General features: G+C 40.2%; 1 pseudogene; it reads right to left on the bottom strand.

Moving 5' to 3' along the window:
• The window catches only part of LOC117376177 (uncharacterized), a 33,234-nt pseudogene extending 15,119 nt beyond the window's left edge, over positions 1–18,115 (bottom strand).
• Between the last annotated feature and the right edge of the window lie 1,280 nt (positions 18,116–19,395).

Below are 19,395 nucleotides of genomic sequence, written 5' to 3' on the forward strand. Positions count from 1 at the left end.
AGCTTTTCATCAGGGCTCAGCTGTGGAGGTAAATTAATTCGACAGACATTTTGACAAGCAATCAATTTGTTCAGATTGGAAGCATCTTGAAAGCAGCGATCTGCAGCAGGCGAAGAATGGAAGGGTTGACAATCAGAAATGATGTTAAGTGATTGGACCAGAAACTCGTGAACTTAAAGGGGACACTTGAATGGCACTTTTACTTTGAATTGACTCGATAAAGGACAAAGGACAAACTTCAGATTAAATTTGATGTTTAAAATTGACAGGTAAGTTGAGTTGATGATTTTTTTTTAATTTCTTTTTTTTTTTATTGGTGGTAAAACGTAAGGGGTGGCCATGAAGTCCTTCACATTTTAAAATTTAATTCCAAAGACAATTAGCAAGATATATTAATTAAATTTGTTCTATTGTACTCAGTGGTTATAAAAGTTTTTAGTCACATTGCATTTTTGTATTTCCGTTATCCTGTTGAATAAACTCCTACAAAATGGCTACACCTCAAGAAAAGGCACAGTGTATCATGAGTTCTATGGGGCTATGTTAAAGATATTGTGTATTGAACAAAGCTACGGGACTTTACTGAACTAAAACAAAAGATACAGATGCGATTACAACCAATGATGAGGCCGTGCTACAGTGAACATGGCAAGAAAATGATACCATCTCGATGTGCTTCATGTCCCTAATTTGCCGATATAGAGGTGAATTAAATGAGGTAAAACACTTTGGAAACCACTGAGTACAATAGAACAAGTCGGATTAAGATATCTCATCAATAGCCTTTGTAATACATTATTTTATTGTAAAGAGACTTTATAGACACACTGTATATTTCTTTTTAAAGTTGTTTTTATGAATAGCTAATACGGTGTCCAAACAATACCATTGCTGCATAATGGCACCAGCTGCAAGTGGTATCTCTTTGGAATAAGCAGACACATTATCATTTAAATGTATGTACATTTTTGTGCTTTTCCATCTTTGCGTCAATATCGTCTGTCTTCAAATAAATATTATCGGCATTCATTAATTCAGTATTGACAAGCAAGTGTTTGTGAATTTGGGATAGCGCAAGATTCCGCTTATGTGTTTTGAAAAAGCAACATTTTAAAACCTCAAAGTCCAAAAGATCTTTGGCAGAATGTAAGAATCATAAACATCAATGATTTATTCACAACACTCACCAATATCAGCGATTGTTTCTGTGGTCGCTGTAGTGAGAGGCTAACACATTATATTTTCTTTCTCTTCAACTGCAGATTTTCAGCAGGGTTCGGGTGGATCCTGGAGATGGGGACTTTCTGTGGTCACATTTTAGATTCGGTAAGATGTGTGTTTTTAACTGTCACAGGTAAAGTTTAGTTTAAAGCTTCTCTGCAGTTTTGAGATATAAGGTTCAGTTGTGATGTGGGAAGAGAGTAGAGCTGTGTGCAACTGCTTACACAGGAGCTAAAATGTAAAATGAACATGGAACTTAACAATAACTAAATATTTACAATAATTTTTTTGTGTTAAAAACCAGTTTTAATTAGTTTTTAATAAAATAAAAAAAAACAAAACAAACAAAAACGGTCGGTCACTATGGGGATTTTTTTTGTCATGTTGTCTATATCCCATGTGCTAAAATACTACTAAACAACCACGAGCTTCTCTGAGCCAGACTAATGGCAGCGCAGATGCCAGTCCCGTCTCTACCCACCAGGAGCCACTAACACTTAGATCAGGCGTAGATTAAGTAGTGTGAATCAAACTGCTCTTCTTCTCCTGAGCAAACACTGACTAAGCTACGAATGTACAAAGTGTAACTGCCTTTGGAACATTTTAATGGCGATAGATATGTGTTATGTCATACTGTAGAAGATTATAGACAAAGGAACAACATTTCCATGGAAACAAGCAGGAAGTGGTCCTCGTCCTGGCGAATAAGGGTCAGGTTTGTGGAGGTGCAAGCCCGTTTACAGTTTTTCAGTGCGATAAACACAACTAAAATGATCCACAATGTATTTTTTATACAGATCGATATCAGTCTGGTCTCCACATCATCTGTTGCGTCTCAAGCCCGGTCAAACGTGATCGTCCAATCAGATCTGCTTTCTTCAGTGACACATGTGAAACGAAGGAGCTCATTGGTCACCTCTGATTTGCAAATAATATAAAAAAATTCTCTCACCTCACTTTAATTGATTTTGCTAAAATCCATGTTTTTCAGCCCCTATGGCTTTTTTTTCCATTATTTTTTCTGATAAGGGCGGACCCTGCGTGCCCCCAATTGGCTAACCCACCTGTCAATCAACCATTCACCTGTGACCAGACTCTGAAGAAGTGTATATTCTGAATCCCAGGCAATTTGTGTCTATTTTTAAGCTTTAACGTTACAAACTGTAGCTTTAAGATGTCAAATGTTATCTCCGTCTTTACTATTCGCAAATAAGAACCCACATCTTCCCTGCACAATCCCAGCAGTCCTGTTTGTTTGGGGCAAGCATTCACATCACACTGGCTTCCACCCTTTTTGCATGCTCTCACCTCGACATTCTCAGATCGAAAATAACTTCCTGTGACCTTTCCGTTCCTATTCATACATTAAAGTGAGCGGACTACAGTGGGCGGACCGGAGCACATCTTCATGCCCTGGATTCGGATTGACTGCGTTCTATTGTGTCAAAGCCCAGCAAGTTACACAAGTCTACCCACGTACTATATATTTTCAACTACTGCAACTTCAGTCTTGAACTAATTCCACCAAAGATATGTGAAAACCGAATGCCAAGCCGCACTATTTCATAAGTCTAAAGAGAAAGTGTGTTTTGACAAGTCTGATAAGATGCATTTAACCACTTTACTATCAGCATATCTCGTGCCAAGGTTGTCGAATTCTTGTTATTATTGAGTACAGCTCTCTCCACTCGCTTAGATAGACACAAACTGCTGTTGACATCCTATTCAGAGCAGGCAGACATTGTAGTTAAACTGTTGGAGGTGCCATCAGGTCAGGAAGTAGTAAGATAAGTGTTGAAAATTCTATTCAAAAGTCAAGGCGGAACTCAGAGAATGCTAAACAAGGGAATCTTTCTATGCTGAGGACTTTGTTTGTACGAGTTCAAGTAAGGAAGTAGAAATGCAATAACGTGGTACGATGGCTAAGTGGCAAGTACTGAAAGTCTCCGTGTTCTGTTCCTTAGTTTGTATGTTCTCGGTGTGTGTGTAAAATCCTCTAGCTAAAATAATCCTGAGTAAGCCTAGCTCAAAATCTGAAGATGGGTCGTCCTTCATTTATTTATACAGTCCCATAGACAGAATATAACAATGGACATAGCTAACGCGCTAACTGCCGTGCTCCAAATAGGAAGTGAGCATTGGCGCGCTTCCGGTTCTATCAATGTTGGCTCAATGTCAGCTCCAATTCACTTCACACTGAAAAACTGTCACCCCTCTCTCTGTAACTGCTGCAGCGAGGCCTGCCATTTTGTTTTTTAAATGTTCATATTAACCCACTCTACATGATCCTGGTATTTTTATTTCGCTATTGTGTCTGTGATTCAAGATATGAACATTAATAACAGACAAATCAGGCACCTTCTTTCCCTGAGATCGCTCCCACTAGCATTAGCAACAGGTTTGATTGACAGCGTTGCTAAGCGCCTGCTCTCTGCTAAACCAGTAGTGCAAGGGGAGGGGTGTTACCTTCAACAACCTCACTCTGGATTGGCTCTTTGGTTGCTACGATACTCACAGTTGGTCCAAATTCCAAGCTATAACTGCTAGCCTTAATGAGCTTCATTTGGTCGAACGCTATGGGTGACGTCAAACTCACTTAGTCCACTTTTTTATACAGTCTATGGTCCCCACGCACTGTACTGCAGCTGCTCTTGTCAGGTTGTAGCATTAAAAGATGGGTCAAATGCAGAGGACAAATTCCCTTGAAGGCTGGAAAAGCTCTTTATAAAACTAATGCATTATTAGTTATAATTAAAGGCCCTATTCCCAATTGTTTCCCATGTATCTGGGCTAAATCTGTCCCAGTACAGATATATTGATTGGGCAGCTCTTGACGTCAAAATAAGTCAGCTGGGTGCTGTTTTCTTCTAATTAGAAAGCATTTTATTATCCGATGATCAGGATGTGTGTATTAGCATCATGTCAAATAATTAGGAGGCACTTTGGACCATTCAAAATTAACTAGTTTTGTTTTTGATGTTTTTTAAGATGTAAAAATCAGGCACATCGCCTTAAAGTACTAACTACAAGAACATGACAGGGCTACTCGCTAATTTAAGTAGACATGATATTGTTTTTATTATTGGTTTATTTGGGCAGAACAGAGTTTTAATAAATAAATAAAAGGATTAGCATACAGGAGCTACATGTTGAATAAATGCAAATACACCAGACTGCCATAGAGCAATTTCCATTAATTTCCTGCATCCACACACTCTCTCTCTCTCTCTCTCTCTCTCTCTCTCTCTCTCTCTCTCTCTCTCTCTCTCTCTCTCTCTCTCTCTCTCATTTATACACTGCATCTCATCTCTGCTCCAGACACAGAGGTGAGGGGACAGATACTCACAGTGGTACATGTCCAGACAGTGAGGCTGGTGAGAGCCTCTATCAGCTCCATCAGTGTCTCAACAACTTCACGGTCCAGAGGTGACTCATCAACACCAGATCTGTCAGAAAACAGCTGTACATACAGGTGCTTTCCTTTGAAGTGTTTAAGTATTTGGGGTGCATCCTGTGAAATGTCACTGCTCTATTTTAGTCCATTAATCTATCTCAAAATGATGACGTCATTGGTGGTGCTGAAAATCAGATTTTATTTGTCGTAATGGCCAGTGTCAGTTGAATATTTACAATATGTCATAAAACCAACAAAAATACAAGTACACATTCTGTAAGAGAACAACCAAATATGTTAATATGTGTCCATTGTCTTGGTGTTCCACAGGGTTCAACTCAGGGCCCGGTTTTGTTTACAATACACTGAATTAGTTTTGTAAGAACAAGACTATCTCAGTGTTATATAGCTACAATAGACTGTATAAAGAAATGGACTAAGGGAGTGTAATGTCACCCATAGCATCCGGCTCCAGTCAAATGAAGCTCATCAAGGCTAACAGTTATAGGGGCTAATTTGGAGCCGCGTTCCATATTTGTACCCCCAACCACGCGTATCATAGCAAGAAAAGAGCCAATCCAGAGCAAGGCTGTTGAAGGTAATGCCCCTTGCCGCCCAATCCGATGGTTTAGCAGGGAGCGGGTGCTTAGCAACGCTGTCAATCAAACCTGTTACTAACGCTAACGGGAGCGACCTCGGGGAAAGAAGGCAGCTGATTTGTCTGTTATTAATGTTCATATCTTGATTTACTTGCACAATAGTGAAATAAAAATCTCAGGATCATGTAGAGCGCTTTAATACGAACATTTTAAGACCAAAATGATGAGCCTGAAAGCAGCAGTTACAGAAAGAGGACGACGGATTTTCAATAGAAAGTGAATTGGAACGAGAGACTGAGCCGGAAGCGCACCCATACTCACTTCCTATTTGTAACGTGGCAGCTAGAAAGTTAGCTATGTCCATTTGAGCTACTAACGAAGGTGACTCACTGTTCCCTTTGGTGAATAAAACCTACCAAATATTTTACAGTGTTTCAGTTCTATTTCTTTCTCTTCTGTTCGTGATGCTCTGCTCTTCTGAATGACAAACACTTAGAAGCCCAAAGCTCAAAGGAGAGTAAACATTTATGAATCCCCATCAACCTCTCCTGCTGTATCCATCCATGTTATCTTTTAATGACTTAAACTGGATACTCTTTCCACCAGTACACAGCAGAGAGAAAGAGAGAGTTAGGTATTATAAATAAACCATGAAAGATTATATAAAATGAAATGAAAAGATGAGTGCGCTAAAATAAAGTGGAGTGGAGATATGTGTTGCCGTCTGATTCGGAGCGTGGGGATGCACAAGACAACATGACGCTTCAGCCTTTTAAAAGGGAAATAAAACCTATCTGCCTGGTGGTTGTTTTCGCACACGTATTTATATATTCACAGTTTGTTGGGAGTTAAGACAGTTTCATAAAATCTATTCAGCTTTATTGTGTAACAGGTAAATATCGATCTGTGATTTTGCGTTTCAACCAGGGTGCTCAACCATAGACTGTATATATAAATGGACATAGCTAACTGTGTTCCATATCGGAAGTGAGCCTGTGTGCATCAAATCTGGCTCCAATTAACTTCATATTGAAAATCTGTCACCTTTCTCTCTATAACTGCTCCTGTCAGGCTCGTCATTTTAGTCTTAAAATGTTCGGATTTACCTGCTCTACATGATTTTGGAGTTTATATTTTCCCATTGTGTCTGTAAATCAACATATGAACATTAATAAAAGACGAATCAGGTGGCTTCTTTCCCCGAGGTTGCTCTCTGTAGCGCTAGCAACAGGTTTGAGTGACAGTGTTGCTAAGTGGTCACACCAGGCTAAACGAGCGGTGCGGGACGAGAAAATGCATTTCCTTCAACAGCCTCACTCTGGATTGGCTCTTTGGTTGCTATGATACTTGCAGTCAGAATTGCAAATAATGAACTCGGCTCCGAATTCGCCCGTACAGCTGCTAGCCTCGATGAGCTGCATTTGACTGGAGTCGAACGCTATGGGTGGCGTCACACTCAACCCAGACAGTTTGCATTTGCTGAATTTTGTGTTTTTCCACCACAAAAAAAACAAAAAAACAAAACAAAGAAAAACTTCCAATCCTCAACAAACTCCTTATTCTGATTGGCTGTTGTGTTGTGCCCTTTGACTCTTATTCCTTATTTGCTAATTTTGTTTTCTAACTTTATTATCGATTTGGTTGCAAGCATTTTTTGTAACACTACCTTTATATTTCTGTTAAATAAATTTGTCCAATTCCGTTTTTTTTTCTTCTTCATTAATCATCAGAAAAAGTGCTAACCATGTCTTTGATAAGAATAATGATAAGTAAAGCCATGTACGTAAACAAGTTCAAGAGCAGTTACAGATTAAATCTAAAAAGTCATTTGCCATCTACACGACTGCAAACATCCAGACAGTGAATCATCTTTGTCATTTTGAGCCAATTTCCAATTTGTACAAGAACGTTTTGCACTCCAAACTCCCCCTGAGCTTCTGTACTGTACTTGTCTCCCTCGGGCCCTCTCCTCGGCTGTCGTCACAGTCTGCAGAACATGTCGGAGACTCTAAATGCTGTTTTAATTGGCTGGCCTGGATTGGATTTTAATTGACTGCACTGATATGATGTCTGCATTCATTTACATACAAATTCCTTCTTCTGATTTAATTGTGTATGAGCCATGTATGCACCCCTGCTTTATGTGTGACTCTCTGATGTATTCTAGATGTGCGCACTTCAGTGTTTTGCACGGCTTATTGACTTGAAATGGATTCTGTGAATGAAATCTCTCCACAGAGGCGATTTCTTATTCCTCTAGTTTATGGCTTTTATAGAGTGTTGTTTTATGAAAGATTAACAACATAAGACAAATAGCAAAGTCCTGAATGGTGGCTGTGAGAACTGGCAGTGAAATGTTTAGAAATCTAGTCATGTTCCTATAATGAAACTTTATTGAATGTCGACTGCATAGAATCCACACAACATAGTCCAGCTTCAGTTTCATTGGATGCTGTCCATGTCATTATAGTTTAGAAACTTACTTTATGGACTAAATGATATCTGTGCTCTCCAGTAGTTGATGACAGGCCAGATGTATTTGTCCACTGATCTGAAGTTGGCGGATCAGTTCCACAGGCAAATATTGTAATTTTGTTCTTGAGCCTTAAGACAGCTGCAGTACATCCAGAACACTGCTGCTTGGGTCCTGGCTAGAACCAGGAAGTACGAGCACATAAGTCCTGTGCTCAGGTCTCTGCACTGGCTCCTGTGGCTCAGAGAATAGACTTTAAAGCAGCTCTGTTTGTGAACAGTCTCTCCATGGACCAGCACCAAAGTACATCTCCCACATGTTAGTGCCACATGAACCATCTCACACTCTGAGGACTTCAGGGACCGGACTCCTGCTGGTGCCCAGAGTCAGGACTAAACATGGAGAATCAGCATTTCAGTTTTATGCAGCTAAAACCTGGAACAATTTTCCTGAAGATGTGAGACAGGCCTCTACTTTGACAACTTTTAAATCCAGGCTCAAAACAGTTCTGTTTATCTGCATGTGACTGAAAGGTTTTTATTCTGCACTTTTCTCTTTTTATGTTTATTTGTGATGATTTTTTTAATTTGTTGTATTGTGATTTTAATGTCTTATTCTGTAAAGCACTTTGAATTACCTTGTGTATGAATTGCGCTGTACAAATAAACTTGCCTTGCCTTGTGCAAGACACTTAACCCACAGGTGGCAGGGCAACAGTAGCTCAGTTGGTAGCGTGTTTGTCCACTGATCTGAAGGTTGGTGGTTAAAATCTCACTCTTGATGTAAACATCATTGATTGAGCGGTCAGATCCACTGACCCACTGCTGTTCTGTCCTGGGCAAGACACTTAACCCACCTCACCCTCAGTGTCTGTGCACACTGGTGTGTGAATGTGTGTGTGAATGGGTGAGTGGTTCCTTGATGTAAAGTCATTTAAGTACCTTGAACGTGGAAAAGCGCGATATAAATATGTGACTATTTACCATTTACAACATTTTCAAGATAACTACATATAAAATGATCCTCAAAGTGTCCAGCAGCCACGTGTTTCCATTTAGATCTTGTTGTTTTGCCTGGAATGTTCCAGTGTATGGCATTAAACTAGTATGTGTCTATGGAAACAATCAGGTCTATTGAAAGGTAACCCTGCTAACTGGAGTTAAACTATTTGAACTATTATCTGAACTGAAATGTGAAAAACACAGTTTGTGATCTCTTCATATTCAGCTCTCTCCTGACGCTCACACTTAGAACGAGCCTACATCCATGAGAGCTGTGAGGATTATATTTGCACTTGTGAATCACTGGCCATGCACTTACAGCCTTGTGTGTGTGTGTGTGTGTGTGCATGCATGTGTGTGTGTATACGCGCGTGTGTGTGTGTTCGTGTGTGCAGGGTTGAGTTGAAATAAGTCAAGCTTTTGTTCCACTCCTGGTGACTTTTCTTTGGCCTATCACCTCTCCTCCTCTGTGGTCATTACGCTGCAGGATTTTGGCTGCAGAGAGAGGGAGAGAGAAGAAGACAAAGAGAGAAAGCAAGAGAGAGGGAGATAAGAAGACAGAGAGAGAGAGGTGAACAGAGAGGGAGAGAGAGAGACAGAGAGAGAGAAATAGAGAGATTTCTCATCTTTGATCTATCTCCTCTTCTACTCTGTGCTCATTATGCTGCAGGATTTTGGCTGCAAAGAGGGAGGGAGAGAGAAGAATATAAAGAGAGAGAGATGAACAGAGAGTGAGAGGGAGAAGGAGAGACAGAGAGAAATGGATGGAGAGAGAGATTCCTCGTATTTGGCTTATCTCCTCTGTGCTCATTACGCTACAGGATTTTGGCTGCAGAGAGAGAGGGAGAGAGAAGACAGAGAGAGAGGAGATGAAGAGAGAGAGAAATAGAGAGATTTCTCGTCTTTGACCTATCTTCTCTTCTCCTCTGTGGTCATTACAATGCAGGATTTTGGCTGCAAAGAGAGAGGGAGAGAGAAGAAGACAGAGAGAGAGAGATGAACAGAGAATGAGAAGGAGAGACGGAGAGAAATGGATTGAGAGAGAGATGCCTCATCTTTGGCCTACCTCCTCTTCTCCTCTGTGATCGTTACACTGCAGGATTTTGGCTGTAAAGAAAGAGGGAGAGAGAAGAAGACAGGAAAGAGAGATGAAGAGAGAGTAAGAGGGAGAAGGAGAGACAGAGAAATAGATGGAGAAAGAGTGAGATAGAGAAATTCCTCTTCTTTGGCCTATCTCCTCTTTTCCTCTGTGGTCATTACGCTGCAGGATTTTGGCTGCAGAAAGAAAAGGAGAGATGGAGGGAAAGAGAAGAAGGCAGAGGGAGAGATGAAGAGAGAGTGATAGGGAGAAGGAGAAACAGAGAGAAATAGATGGAAAGAGAGAGAGATACCTCATTTTTTGGCCTATCTCCTCTTCTCTGCGATCATTACACTGCAGGATTTTGGCTGCAAATAGAGAGGGAGAGAGAAGAAGACAGAGAGAGAGAGAGATGAACAGAGAGTGAGAGGGAGAAGAAGAGACAGAGAGAAATGGATGGAGAGAGAGCGAGAGAGAGAGAGAGATGCCTCGTCTTTGGCCTATCTCCTCTTCTCCTCAGTGGTCATTGTACTGCAAGATTTTGGCTGCAGAAAGAGAGGGATAAATGGAGTGAGAGAGAAGAAGACAGATAGGCAGAGAGAGAGAGAAGAGGAGAGAGAGTGACGTGAGATGTAGAGAGATGGAGAGAGATAGAGAGATGTCATTTCTTTGGCCTTCTCCCCTTCTCCTCGGTGGTCATTATGCTGCAGGATTTTGGCTCCGAGGGAGAAGGAGACAGAGAGAGAGAGAGAAGAGAGGGAGGGAAAGAGAAAAAGAGATTCTCTCCAACTTCCCCCATGGGTTTTGTTTTGATCTCAGAGCCAGCTTTCCACCTCCTTGAGAATATGTGTGTGTAGCGACATGCAGGCCACAATGATACATGGCCCTTTAAGCTTTCTGTGCTCCAAATTTACACTCTCTCTCTCTTTCTCTCTCCTTTATTCCCCAATTCCTGCGTGGTCTTTTCCTGAATATATGCAGCGCTGGGCTTATAATGGTACAAGTTGTTCTGACTCCGTGTCCACTGCAGTCAGGAGTTTCAACACAGTATCTGAAGAGAGAGAGATACATGACATTTTCGTTTCAGAGAAGAATAAGTCATGACTAAAGCGGTGTGCCGAGCTTCAGTTATGTGGTCTGTGCATCTTCTTCTTCTTCTTTACAAAAATGATGTCGTGATGTATAAAGCCGTCCAAGGACTCTCAAATACCTCTCGAGATGGTCACATTCTCGTACAAACAATGAACACTTAATTCACATAAGGAATTCTTGTGGAGTGAAAACTGTTATAGTTTGAGAATGTGTCTATAAAGATGTGTCAAGACCAGTTAGAACAAGTCTGATGATGTACTTTCTTTCTTTCTTCTTTCTTTCTTCTTTATTTGACAGGGACCATGTACAAATTCATGAATCTTATAAAGAAAAGATGATTTGCACCAGATTTAGCTACTGCTACTTTCCATCTGCAGCTTACTGTTTTATTTATTTATTTATTTACTCATTTATTTATTTTATTATTAGTAGTAAATTAGGTTGAAACTCAATTTTTGGTCAAGACAGAGCCAACAGGTTGAAATGATTTATTCCCAGTCACACAAGCTTGGACTAGAGCCGCTGCTCCTCCACACCGAGCGGCGACAGCTGAGGCGGTTTATGTTTCAAATGCCTCCTGGATGTGTCGGACACGCTGGAAGGGGTTCTCTCGTTTGGCCCGGAAAAGCTTTGGGATGAAGTGTGCAGGAAAAACAAATCCAAACCCATATTTTTCAAAGGCACATTTTATAAACACACAGCTTCCAAAGTGCAGCGCAGAGACACAGAAACAACAAAAGACAACCAGCGGAACAGATTTTAAATGATCTGACTAGTCCAAAACGAAAAAAAAAAAAAAACAGCAATAAATAAATAAAACCAATCAAATGAATTTAAATGAATAAACCCCATCCCTCCCCAGATGGCTCCTCTGATCCAGCCCTGCAGCAGTAAACATGGCTGGATGTTTGTATTACTACTCGTTATTTTCTTCATATCGTCTCATCGAGTGTTTTACAGCTTTAACATTTTCCTGACCCAAAACATAATTAGTATCTCTATCTAAAATTCCGTTTGGTAAAAGTGCCAAAATATGACGCTTATGTCTCAGTGAAAGAAGAAAGACCTTAAACACAACCGGATTTCTAACTATAGCTTTCAGTTGAAGTTACAGGCAATTGGCAGCTGTTGTGTAAATGTAGTGGATATTACATAAAGCGTCTGTTCCATACATTAAAACCCATATCGCTGAATAAACCCGTGCTTTCCAATGGCCGATTCGCTTGCACGGCCCATCCGTCTGACTATTTAACACACAGAGCGCAGTTGTTTTCCTACAAGGGTAAAACCGTCTCTCGTGTGCGTTTATGTGCGTTCAACGTGGCACTAATGTCTGCTGTGCGTTTGGCTCGGGTCCAGACGACTCCGAGCGCTAAGCTGGTTAATATGAAGAAGAGCAGATAGTGTCATGAGCGCTAACATAAGGAGGAAGAAGAGGAAGTGAATGACCAAAACCACAACTATGGAAATGGCTTTTTTACCCATCAATTCTCCTGAGGCCTGGTGTCCTCTTCTGTGGACAACACATCTTGGATTGTTTAGGCCACAGTGCAAATTTTTAGAAGAAGAACAGCAACAAGAACATGTTCAATTTTGACTATTTCTAAGAGTTTAGAAAATTAATTTTTTTGTTTATTTTTATTTTATTTTTTTATTAAATTATTTTTATTAAATTATTTTATTTTTATTTGTTTATATTATTATTTTTATTGTATTTTTATTATTATTATTTTTTATTTACTTATTTTTTTTATTTTTTTATTTGATTAAAGCTCGGGTCTCAGGAGGATATTCTAGGGAGCGTAGTGATTTTTCTGTTTAGGCGGCTTGGGTATAAATGGATGTTGGTAAAATAGGCAAGGCGGGTTTATTCGTATAACACAACTGGTACGCAAAAGTGATTCAAAGTGCTATGCGGGATGGGAAAGACGTTAAAATCATAATACGACAAATCAAAACATAAATAATCATCATAAAATTGACATTAAAAGGGAAAAGTGCAGAATAAAAACAAAAGAAAAAAGTAAGTGTTTTTTTGTTTATTCATATATTCATTCTCTAAACAAAATATTAATAGTATGGTACCACCACCAATTGTCCCAGCTACGCTCTTCCAAATCATTATTCTGCACAAATAAGACTACAGTGTCAAAATAAATATGTAAATGTTCATTATCTACGACCGATAAGGTTCTTTTACTGCCAAATGTTTAGAAATACTGATCCTGTCTGCTCTCAAAAGCTCAGCGAGGTCAGGGCGTGTGAGTGTGCTCTGAATAATGTTCATATTTTCTTAGTTAATAAAAATTCTACAGTTTTAGAGGGGTTTCTTCATGGGGTTTCTTCGTCGGGGTTAATTCATCTGGGTTACTTCATGGGGGTTTCTACATTGAGGTTTCTTCATTGGAGTTTCTTCACTGTGGTTTGTTTTTTTCATTGGGGTTTCTTCATTGGGGTTTATTCATTGAGGTTTCTTCATCTGGGTTAATTCATCTGGGTTACTTCATGGGGGTTTCTTTATGTTTTTTTAAAATTGGGGTTTCTTCATTGGGGTTTCTTCATCATGTTTTCTTCATCAGAGTTTCTTCACTGTGGTTTCTTCATCTGAGTTTCTTCACTGGGGTTTCTTCACTGGAGTTTCTTTATTTGGGGTTTCTTCATAGAGGTTTCGTCATTGTTTTATTTGTCTTATTAGTGTATTAGTGTTTCTTCATCTGGGTTTCTTTATTGGGTTTACTCATCAGGGTTTCTTCATTTGGGTTTCTTCATTGGGTTTTCATTATCTGGGTTTCTCCATTGGGGTGCACTTATAAGGGTTTCTTCATTGGGGTTTATTCTTTGGGGTTTCTTCATTGGGGTTTATTCATCGGGGTTTCTTCATTGGGGTTTCTTCATAATTTTCCTGTGAATAAAACTTATTCAAACTGTATTTCAAAACGTATTCACCGGAAGTTGTCGTGGGCATTGTCATTGTCATTCGGGTTGTATTATTTTTCATGGAGCTGCTGATCTTGACAGTAGATCACTTCTATAAGGACAAAACTGTATCAAAGCCTCCCAGGAATCGGTGCATTTTTGACTTATGGGTCACATGAACATTGAAAATTTTACACAAATCAACCTACTTTATATCATATTTTAGTGTCAAAAAGCGCAGTTTAATAGTATTTAAAGCCAAAAGTGGGCGGGGTAGAATAAGGTCAATCCTAATAGGCTAAATATTGTCTTTCTCTTTGTTTGTTATTGTATTATTGCTTTATTTTACTACTATACTACCTGACTTCATCCCAGGTCCGTGTAGTGCTCCCTGTGAGGATATCGTCTTGTGTCCATAGAGACTACACAGACCGGCTGACTCCTCTCTGTTACCTCTGACACATTAACGACAAACTAACCAACATGAGAGCGGCCACCAGGGGGACCTTTGACCCCCATTAAAGACACAACGACAGCTGTAATTAATCACCTGGGACACTCAGCTGGATCGTAACTGTAATGTGTCTCTGTCTCCGTTCTGTCTGTTTTGTGATCTCATTATAATCGATTCAACATTATAGTAAATCATTAGACTTCCACAAGATAAGGCAGTATTGATAATAAAACCAAAATGCGGCTGAATAAAAGTGGATTTCTTTCAGTAGTAGTCTGTCAAGGAAAAAAAAACAAAAAAAAAAAAAAAAACAATCTGCATTAACATAAACTATAATCGGTCATGGGTGAAGTACTCAATTTAGTTACTTAAGTAAAAGTACAGATACAGAGGTAAAGAGTTACTCAAGTAAAAGTAACGTAAAAAAATCTACTTAAGTAAAAGTATTTAATTTTACTTTAAGTATTAAATTTTACTTTAAATTGTGTTAAATGTAGTGGTATTGATTAAAAATTATACATATTTTGGTCAATAGAAGCAATACATACATTTTTCTTGCAAATTATGTGCATTTATATTTGTTTACTCAAAGATGAAGCTTAAATTCAAAAACTTTCATCAGGATGTTTCCACAAATATGGTAAAAATAACCCCTCAAATAATAGGAAAAGTACTTTTTACTTTTCAGTCCAGTTAAAAAATGTACTGGAGTAGAAAGTACAGATACCTGCTCTCAAATGTAGTGAAGTAAAAGTAAAAAGTGCCCAGTGTAAAATGCAAAAGTAAAGTATAGATACCTAAAAATTCTACTTAAGTACAGTACATTACTATTCGTTACTTTCCGTCACTGCAAATAATAGGTTAGCACATTTCAAATTTGAATGGTAAAACATACGTTACATGGCACATTTATTATATAGAGCTTCTTATGTGGACGATGCAGTTTCTTTAAATGTGTGATATAGTAAAGACAAATAAAAACAGTGAGCAAAGAGCATTTTCAACAATTGATCAAAGCTACTCCTTTCTGTGTCTGTGTTAAGCTGTGAGTCTATTGTATGGAGTTTAAAAACACACTGGAGCACTTCCTGTATTACCACATGACATCACAAGGTGGAACAGAGCGTTTTCTGTTTGAGAGAAGAACTCATCCTAAATATGCAGGGTTTGTGTGTTAAACATGTGTGAATCATAGACTGTACAAAGAAGTGAGTGTGACGTCACCCTTAGCATTCAGCTCCAGCCAAATGGGATCACGTACAGCGGGTTAATACGAACAGTTTAAGACCAAAATGACGAGCCTGACAGCAGTTACAGAGAGAGGAGCGACAGGTTTCAATCTGAACGTGAATTGGAGCCACTCTGAAGATAGCAGGTTAGCTATGTCTATTTATATAATGTCAATGCTGTGAATGAAAAACAACACAACTCCAGGTATTTTTATGATGAGAAAACAACATTATAACATAGTGTAATATAGACCCTTTAACAGAATGCAAATTTTCAGGTCTTTGCAAAAAAACCATTGTTCTTGATGCTGTTTATATGGTCATCGCTAACACTATATTTTTATCAGTAGTCCTGAAGTCAAATGGCGAGTGCAGACAGTATCGTTGGCGGGATAAAGCCAGTGGGAGGGAACGTCAGGATTAAGCCACGGCTAAGCTTGTTGTGACCACAGATTGCGCGGCACTCAAAAAGAGCAGTGCCAGGCTGGATTAGGCTGTGAGGGAGGGGAGATGAGAGGGAGGGAGGGGAGACGGGGGAGGGACGGTGAGGGACGGGAGATCGAGGTGAGGGACAGGAAACAGGGGTGAGGAATGGTGAAGGAGGGGAGACAAGGGTGAGGGAGGGAGATAGGGGTGACACAGGGGGAGGAAGGGCGGGTGCCGGGTGACCGCTGGGCCCTTGGCAACAGTTCTGCTGCAGGATGGATGGAAGTCTGGCTCACTGCCCTCTCCCATGATCTGGGATAGAGCAGGTCACAGAGCCATGTCAGCACCAGCCAAAGGGTCTCAATCGGTTTATGATGAAAGACTGGCAGCTCACAACATCATGGTCATTAAACAGCTAATTTACATACACAAAGATCATAGTGCAGTTATGTTTTATTTAAAAGGACACGATGTTAAAATGACCAATAATAATATACACATGACACGCACATTTAATTGTTTTGTGCGTTTGTCTGCTCTATAGTTATAATCTTTGACCCGTGGATCATTTTGTTATAATTTGCACATTTTAAATCACAATATTCGTCTAAAATGACTTAAAAGAAACATGTCCCACTGACCTCTGTGTTAGAAAACTGCGTTGCCCAGTGGGAGCTGACGTCGGCGTAAACGTCATCACAACAAAGAGCTGTGGAGTTGTCAGCTCCTCAAATAGATAGATGCACGTCACACTAGTAAATAGCTGGGGTTTTTTTTCTTTTTTTTATTTGTACCAAAATGACTATGTGATGCTGTCAAATCCTACGCGTATCATTGATTAAGAAAATAAAACTGAAGAACGTGGGCGTGTACTGGTGGAGGTGAAAACGGGGATTGATCGGCAATATGGCGTCTTGAAAATAAGCGATTAAAGATTGACCAAACACACACAAATCTCTCCAAAAACAACTTTAAGAGGAAACAACTATAACATGATTAAAAGCTCTGAAAAGTCAATTTTATAGAATAGGACTGATTTAAACATAGAGTTGCAACTAGATCCTGCATTTGAAAGAGTGTACAACATTTAAAATTATGTACCTTTGTATACAAACATCTGGAGTGAGTGTAGTTTTTTCTTTAAAAACTGACTGTTGTTGTTGTTCTCTGTTTCAAATAAAGATTTGTATATCACATCTTTCAGTCCAGTTTTGATTTTTGTAACAACTGCAAAAAACCCCAAACCAAACCCATAATGTAAGAGCGTTTTAGTTGGTGTTTTCTTAAAGGGGATGTGCCTTTAGCTGCTCTTGTGACTGACCTGCTGCTGAGCTGTAGCCTGATTTCACCTCAGGTCATGTGACTCCTGGACTGACCTCCTCTGACCAGTGCAGGGCTGTTCTCACCTCAGAGCCTCCAGGAACCTGCTGCCTTCCCTTGTGATGTCAACTTCCTCCTCCCCTCTTCTCCTTTTCTTCTCTTCTACTTCTCTCCTCTTCTCCTCTTTTTCTTCTCTTCTCTTCTGCTCCTCTTATGCTCCACTCCTCATGTTGTCCTCTTCTGCTTCTCTCCTCTTCTCCTCTGCTCCTCTTCTCCTTTTCTCCTCTTATGCTTCTCTCCTCTTTTCCTCTGCTCCTCTTCTCCTTTCTCTTCTTCTCCTGTTCTGCTCCTCTCCTCTTCTCCTCTGCTCCTCTTCTCCTGTTCTGCTCCTCTTCTCTTCCTCTCTGCTCCTTTTCTCCTCTTATGCTTCTCTCCTCTTCTCCTCTGCTCCTCTTCTCCTTTCTCCTCTTCTGCTCCTCTTCTCCTGTTCTGCTCCTCTTCTCCTTCTCTCCTCTTCTCCTCTGCTCCTTTCTTTTCTTCTCCTGTTCTACTCCTCTCCTCTTCTCCTCTGCTCCTCTTCTCCTGTTCTGCTCCTCTTCTCTTCTTCTCTGCTCCCTTTCTCCTCTTATGCTTCTCTCCTCTTCTCCTCTGCTCCTCTTCTCCTTTCTCTTCTTCTCCTCTTCTGCTTCTCTCCTCTTCTCCTCTGCTCCTCTTCTCCTCTGCTCCTCTCCTCTTCTCCTCTGCTCCTCTTCTCCTTTCTCCTCTTCTCCTTTTCTGGTCTTCTGCTTCTCTCCTCTTCTCCTCCTCTCCTCTTCTCTTCTGCCCCTCCTTTCCTCTTCTCCTCTGCTCTGCTCCGCTTCTCCTTTTCTCATCTTCTGCTTCTCTCCTCTGCTCCTCTTCTTCTTCTGCTTCTCTCCTCTTCTCCTCCTCTCCTCTTCTCTTCTGCCCCTCCTTTTCTCCTCTTCTCTTCTGGTAGAAAAGTATCACCAAACCCTGTTTAAAGCAGCTGACCGGACACGTTACAGCAACATCATGTGTCCAGTCTGAGGAAGACCCTAGTGAGATCAGGTATGAAAAACAAACTAAATCTTGGTCAGTAGAAAGAATCTTTTAAAATAAATTAACAGAAGCCCAAATGAACCTCATGGGACTCTTATGAAGCATTTTGTCTGGGTTTATACAAAATATGTCTGTAATAATAAGAATTTAAAAAAAAAGTTTTCTGTCTGTAAAATGACTCACGGTGATATTTAGTCGCATTATTTATTGCATTTAGTGAATATTATCATCAGTTGAAGGGACTTTAAGGCTGTGTTCACTCTTATCCTGGTTTTAGCCCAGTTTAGTCCTTATTTGAACTTGTTTGATCCAGTTTAGTCCTGGTTTAGTCCTGGTCTAGTCTGGGTTAGGTTATGGGTTTAGCTCCAGTTTAGTTCATGTGTACGAGTGTTAAATGGCGGTTTGGATAAGTTTCCCTTTGAGTTACACAACCCTCTGCCCTCCATCTGAAACTATTATCGAGAACATCCTGAACACACCCTGTACTCGCACCTCACACAGCCGGGTCAGGGTCGGGATGGGGGGGCACAAAGGGGTACTGTGGGCGGAGCGACAGGCCTCATTAGCAGCACCGCAACCTGGAAATCGGATCTCCAAACACGGAGCCGATACCTCGAGCATTTGCCTGCAGAGTGAGTCACTTTCCTTCAAAGGGAACAGTGTCAAAGTACCTGTCAGGTTCACGGCTCCTGACAAGAAGAGAGCATCGCCGTGGTAACATGTGGTAATTATAGAGAAGTGATTGTGCCAAGTGTCAGCCCTGAGCTCTGAGGAGGTTAAGGAACAGCGCCAATGAAACAGCCAAGTGTTTAGTACGGCTGTTAGGTCATTTGTACTCACGAGTCACATTTCAGAGAGTTTTTTCATTTCTCGTAGCTCTCGCGCTCGTCGATTTTTGAAATAAACATCACGTAGGTTCATTTACACATTTGTACGCCCACACGTCAGCTACAGGTGATGAAACTGTGTAACTGCAGCTTCTTACTCAAATTTATGTTTTAACTTTTTAATTCTCAAAAGGAAACTACGTGTTTTCGCTGAAGGAGGATTTGCTTTGCTTTGAAGGTTCCACAGTATGGCATTAAATGTATTTATATACCATTGGTGGAACATAACAAAGTAAAGGTAGTAAA

This window comes from Periophthalmus magnuspinnatus, chromosome 9 (genome assembly GCF_009829125.3).
Source record: "Periophthalmus magnuspinnatus isolate fPerMag1 chromosome 9, fPerMag1.2.pri, whole genome shotgun sequence".
NCBI classification, from domain to species: domain Eukaryota; kingdom Metazoa; phylum Chordata; class Actinopteri; order Gobiiformes; family Gobiidae; genus Periophthalmus; species Periophthalmus magnuspinnatus.